This window comes from Mandrillus leucophaeus, unplaced genomic scaffold (assembly GCF_000951045.1).
Source record: "Mandrillus leucophaeus isolate KB7577 unplaced genomic scaffold, Mleu.le_1.0 Scaffold14, whole genome shotgun sequence".
Lineage (NCBI taxonomy): Eukaryota > Metazoa > Chordata > Mammalia > Primates > Cercopithecidae > Mandrillus > Mandrillus leucophaeus.
The window spans coordinates 4,293,182-4,299,596 of NW_012101365.1; the positions used below are offsets into that span (position 1 = coordinate 4,293,182).

Sequence of the window (6,415 nt, forward strand, 5' to 3'; positions counted from 1 at the left end):
CATGAACCCCCGTGCCCAGCCTGTTTTTTGATTTTTTTGAGACAGTGTCTTGCTCTGTCATCCAGGCTGGAGTGCAATGATGTGATCATGGCTCATTGCAGCCTTGAACTCCTGGGCTCAAGCGATTCTCCTGCCACAGCCTCCCAAGTAGCTAGGACTACAGCTGTGCACCACCATGCCTGGCTAATTTTTGTGTGTGTGGAGATAGGGTGTCACTATGTTGCCGGGCTGGTCTTGAACTCATGGACTCAATCTATCCTCCTGCCTAGGCCTCCCCAGAGGGGAGGGATTAAGGGCTGGGATTAAGGCATGAATTACCACACCCAGCCTGTTTAATATGTTTAAAGAAATAAAAAAACAAGCCAGGTGTGGTGGCTCACACCTATAATCCCAGAACTTTGGGAGGCCGAGGCTGGTGGATCATTTGAGTTTAGGAGTTTGAGACCAGCCTGGCCAACATGGTGAAACCCCTTCTCTACTAAAACTATGAAAATTATCCAGGCCTGGTGGCACGACCCTGTGATTTCAGCTACTCAGGAAGCTGAGGCACCAGAATTGCTTGAACATGGGAGGCGGAGGCTGCAGTGAGCTGAGATCATGCCACTGCACTCCAGCCTGGGCAATAGAGTGAGACTCTGTCTCAAAACAAACAAACAAACAAACAAACAAACAAACAAACAGCTTTAGGCCAGGTGTGGTGGCTCACGCCTATAATCCCAGCACTTTGGGAGGCCAAGGAGGACAGATCACCTGAGGTCGGGAGTTTGAGACCAGTCTGGCCAACATGGCGAAACTCCATCTCTCTCTACTAAAAATACAAAATTTAGCCAGGTATGGTGGTAGGTGCCTGTAATCACAGCCGCTTGGGAGGCTGAGGCAGGAGAATTGGTTGAACCCAGGAGGCAGAGGTTGCAGTGAGCAGAGATCGTGCCACTGCATTTCAGCCTGGGCGAGAGAGTGAGACTCTTACCTTAAAAAAAAAAAAGAAAGAAAGAAAGATGGAAGGCTTAGTGTGTAACTCATCAGAGTTACACAGGGCAGAGAAAGAATGGGAAAAAAGAAATTTCTAGAAAATTTTTCAAAATTTCTGATCAATACCAAATATTCCAAATAGAAAAAAAAAAAAAAATCCATACCTATATGTGGCATAATATGATTGTAGAACACCAAAGTAAAAGATCTTATTTATTTTTTATTAAAATTTAAAAAAATTGAAACAGAATTGGGGTCTCTCCATGCTGTCCAGGCTGGTCTTGAACTCCTGGCTTCAAGCTATCCTCCCACCATGGCATCCTAAAGCGCTAGGATTAAAAGTATGAGCTGCTGCATCTCGCCCAAAGTAAAAGATCTTAGAAGCGGCCAGAAAAAATAGAGTTGGGCTGGGCACGAATAGATTGATCACCAAAAAGGTGGCAGACTAACTTCTCGACAGAATCCACAGAAGCCAGAAGGCAGTGGAACATTAGCTTTGATGTACTAAAATAAGATACCACTCTAGGCTCCTACATACAGTAAAAATGTTTCGAGAATGATAATTATAATTTTTTGGCAAACAAAACTAAAGGATTTTACTACTAAGAAACTCTTTTTTTTTGAGATAGCCTCGCTCTGTTGCCCAGGCTGGAGTGGGCTGCAGTGATGCAATCTCGGCAACCTCGGCCTCCCGGGTTCAAGCGATTCTTGTGTCTCAGCCTCCTAAGTAGCTGGGATTACAGGTGTGTGCCACCAGGCCCAGCTACTTTTTATATTTTTAGTAGAGACAGGGTTTCACCATGTTGGCCAGGCTGGTCTCAAACTCCTGACTTCGAGTGATCTGCCCACCTTGGCCTGCTAAAGTGCTGGGATTACAGGCGTGAGCCACCGTGCCTGGCCAGTCCCTGTGTTTTTCTTTTGTTTTTGGAGGTAAGTGATCCTCCTGCCTTGGATCTCCCAAAGTGCTGGGATTACAGGCGTGAACCGCTGTGCTCAGCCCATTTTTTAATTTGTTTCTTGAAGGAGGGTAGCAGTATTAATTAATTTTGGACTTTGCTAACTAAAATTTGGATGTTAAGAATAGATGTATACAGGCCAGATGCAGTGGTGCATGCTTGTAATTTTAGCACTTTCGGAGGCTGAGGCAGGAGGATTGCTTGGGCTCAAGAGTTTGAGACCAGCCTGGGCAACATGGTGAAACCTTGTCTCTACAAAAAAATTTTTAAAAATTAGCCAGACATGATGGTGTGCACCTATAATCCCAGCTACTTGGGAGGCTGAGGTTGAAGGAGGTGGAGTTGAGGCTGCACTCCAACCTGGGCGACAGAGTGAGACCCTGTCTCAAAAGAGAAATAAAAAAGAATAGACATGTAATATGTAACTTCCAAACAAATGGAAAAGGAAAGAAAGGAGTATGAGAAGAAAGGCAAATTCAATAATCCAAAACAAAGTGAGAAAAGAGAAAAACAAAACGAAAAAGGAGATGTTCTGCTTGTAATAATGGCAGAGTAGCTCCTAACAGATCAATTTTCATACTGGTAAAAATTATGAGCTCTGAACAAAACAAACAAACAAGCAAACAAAAAACCTCCTGAAGACTCTGGAAAGAGAGCAAAAACAGGGAGAACCTAAAGGGAAACCGACAGTTACAAGAAAAGAAGAAATAGCTACTGGGTGCAAAATATATTTAAAATCTCACAAACATAATATTGAACCGAAGAAGTCAGAAGAAAATAGTTTGTGCTGTATAATTCCATGTATATGAAGTATGAAAACAGGCAAACCATATTAAAAGTCAGGATAATGGTTCCCCTGATGAGGAGGAGGATAGCGATTGGAACGGGGACGTGAGGAGGATTTCTGGGGTCCTGGTAACGTTCTATTTCTGGGTCTGGGTGCTGGTTTCATGGGTGTGCTCACTCGGTGAAAATTCATGAAAATAGACATGACATATGCAATTTTTTGCTTCAGTACAAACTTAAAAATCAAAAGGGAACAGAGACAAGAGGGACAGGCAGGCAGGGCAGACTGTGAAGGGGCCTCAATGCCAGACTAAGGAGCTGGATGTGACCCTGGCAGCAGTGGAGGACACTGAAGGTGTTAAGAGGGGAAATGAGTTGTCAGGGAAGCGGCCTCTCTGCCTAATGTGGGTGGCTCGGAGAGGGGAACACCTGCCCCATGGGACATTATTTACAGGACTGGCCAGAATCTTGGCTTTCAGTGATGAACACCTGAGCTAGGATGGAGGGTGTGAGGTTGGAGGCCAAGAGTGGATTTGGAGGTAAAATTGGAAGGACTGGCTGGGCGCAGCCGCTCAGGCCTGTGATCCCAGCACTTTGGGAGGCCGAGGCGGGTGGATCAAGAAGTCAGGAGACCAAGACCATCCTAGCTAACACAGTGAAACCCTGTCTCTACTAAAAAAATACAAAAAAATTAGCCGGGCGTGGTGGTGGGCTCCTGTAGTCCCAGCTACTCGGGAGGCTGAGGCAGGAGAATGGCATAAACCTGGGAGGCAGAGCTTGCAGTGAGCCAAGATCGCGCCATTGTACTCCAGCCTGGGCAACAGAGCGAGACTCCGTCTCAAAAAAAAAAAAAAATATTGGAAGGACTTGGGAGTTTACATGCAGGAGGCCAGGGAAGAAGAGGGAGGAGTCAAAAACGATCCTTGGGAGAGGCTTGTCACTGGAGCTAAAGAGTGAGGGAGGGGACGCTGGAGGAAGAAGCAAGTTTAAGGGAAGAATTTTTTTTTTTTTTTTAAACAGGGTTTTGCTCTGTTGCCCAGGCTGTAGTGCAGTGGCACCATCACGACTCACAGTAGCCTTGATCTCTCAGGCGCTGGTGATTTCCCTCACTTCAGCCTGCTAAGTAGCTGGGACTACAGGCGCATGCCACCATACCTGGTTGATTTTTAAAAAATTTTTATTTTTACTAGAGATGAAGTCTCACTGTGTTGCCCAGGCTGGTCTTGAATTCCTGGGCTCAGGTGATCCTTCTACCTCAGCCTCCCAAATTGCTGAAATTATAGGCATGAGCCACTGCACCCAGCCAAAGGAAGGATTTTTGCTGGGGAAGGAGCAAGTGAAGGAGGAATCCTCGGTGACACAAGGCCTCTGAAGCAGCGGAAGGAAACTAGGGGTATAGGGATCCTCCTGTTCAGATGTGGACGGCAGAGGAGAAGAGCAGAAAAGGTGAAATCCGAGGTGGACTGGAGGGAATTCAGGAGAGCCCATCAGCTGCTCGCTAATGAGAAGTCGCGATCAAGTGTGGGGAGTGAGTCTGATGAAGCTGACTTCTAGGTAGCTTGCCTGAGAACAGGTTATGCAATGTATCTAAGGACATCCTGACCTGGGGGAACAGGAAGACAGGAAGACTCCGTTATCATTTTGTAAATGGTGCCCAGTGAAGTTTCTATTAATATCTAGTCTCCAATCATCTTAATTAGCTGAGCTATTGCTTATCATTAAAAAGATTTTCTTTAGAAAGATAGCCGTAGGGTCCTGCTTTTCTTATCAAAAGATCTAGGTGACACTGCTATGCCCCGGCCCGCCCTGCCCTCATTCCTGCCCTGCTCCACACACTCTTATCGGCACCTGGAACAGGAGCCAGGGTGGGGTAGGAGAAAGATCAAGGATTTGGGTGCACAAGGACAGGCAGGCATCCCAGCTCCTGACCTTGGGCCAATATTTTCTCACTATGGGTCTCAGTTGCCTCGTCACAGTCCACCTGATTTCAAAGCCCTTGTCACCCTGAAATAAACAGAGGTCCAAGGTCATATGGCGAGGGCTTTTATGGGAAGACTTGAATTCTGGATGAGAAACTCAGTGTTTATTAGCAGTGAAGTCCTTTCTGGGAGGCTGAAGAGGGTCTCAGGGCAGGTTGTTCTTTGAAAGGACCGCATCCCTTCTCCCACTGTATAGGTGGCAGCAGGGGTCTCATTGGCTGAGGGACTTCTGGGTCATGGTGACCTCATAAAGCCCATAACACTGGACTGGGCTGGGGAAGCCTAGGTAAGCTGAGGGGCAGCTCTAGGAAAGCCCTGGGGGTGGCGGCAGCCTCCACAGCCTCCACAAGGGACTTACCACCTTCCCCCACCTCTGGGTAAAAGCCTCCTGCTCTGGTTGTATTTCCACAGTTAGAACTTCATACCTTTGGCTTAGAGCTGAATTTTCTGTTACCATGTGGATGCTCCAGGTGGAGGTAACACATTGAACTCTACATGAGCAGCTCAAGGCTCACAGAGCAAGTTTAGGCTCTCAGGTCCTGACAGTGTAGTGGCTGGGAGTTGAGGGGAGGGGAAGGGGAGGGAGTGAAAAGATGCAGGGAGGGAATGCCATAGATCTGGGGAAAGAAGAGGCTTGGAGCCTGGAAACCAAACTTTGTCTTTTTTCCAGGCCTCACCAGCCTGCCCTCACCCAGAGGGAGGAAGGGATGGTGGGGATGAACATTTATTGAGGGCTTTCTGTGGGCCAGGCCCTGCGATCATCACTTTATGTGGGCTATCCCACCTGGAATATTAAGATAGAGGCTTAGAGTGGTGAGGGCATCTGTCCAGGTTCACACAGCTGGTGACACAGAAGGTTTTGAATTCAGGTCTGCCTGACTCCAAAGCCTGGGATTTTGGCATTATAGCTGGGTATCAGGAAAGTTGCCTTGTTTTCGCTGAATTTGTCCTTTAGGATAGGGACCTAAAAGTGGCAGAGGGAATGGGGAATAAGAAACAGGAAGACACGATTCCACTGAGTGATTCATGTCTTGGGAATCTCTATGGTATTGTAGGGAAAACTGTGGGTCGAAGGAACCTGGATTTGAATCCAGCCTCTACCACTTGCTTGGGACTTAGTAGAAATCAATTTATTTTATTTTTTGAGACAGAGTCTCTCTCTGTCACCCAGACTGTAGTGCAGTGACATGAACACAGCTCACTGCAGCCTCAACCTCCCTGGCTCAAGTGACCCTCCCACCTCAGCCTCCCGAGTAGCTGGGACTACAGGTGCACACACCATGCCTGGCTAATTTTTGTATTTTTTGTAGTGACAGGATTTTGCCACGTTGTTCAGGCTGGCCTTGAACTCCTGAGCTTAAGCAATCCTCTTGCCTCAGCTTCCCAAAATGCTGGGATTACAGGTGTGAGCCATTGTGCCTGGCCAGAAATGATTTTAGATCCCTGTACAGTCTGAATTAACATGCCAGCAAATGAGATAATGATATCGCTCTTGAAGAGTTGTTCATTCATTCATTCATTCATTCATTCATTCATCCTTCCCTCACTCCCTGAATGTCTTCTGAACCTTCCCTGTGTGCCATGTGCTATGTGCTGGGAAAATAGGGGTAACAACATAGCCAGACACTCACCAAACTCATTTTCAGAGTGGACGCATATAAGTAAACAGACTGATCCTCTGATACAGAGTGATCACATGAGGAGGGTGCCTCACCCACATAC

General features: G+C 46.9%; 1 protein-coding gene across 2 annotated transcripts in view; it reads left to right on the plus strand.

Moving 5' to 3' along the window:
* Nucleotides 1–4,988: 4,988 nt before the first annotated feature.
* Nucleotides 4,989–6,415, plus strand: part of MROH7 (maestro heat-like repeat family member 7) — a 75,949-nt gene continuing 74,522 nt past the window's right edge. Inside the window, exon 1 of one of the 2 annotated variants that reach the window (XM_011973825.1) lies at nucleotides 4,989–5,169. The gene's annotated coding sequence lies outside the window, so the exon portion shown is untranslated. The remainder of the gene's footprint in view (nucleotides 5,170–6,415) is intronic. The other variant, XM_011973827.1, reaches the window with a different exon arrangement.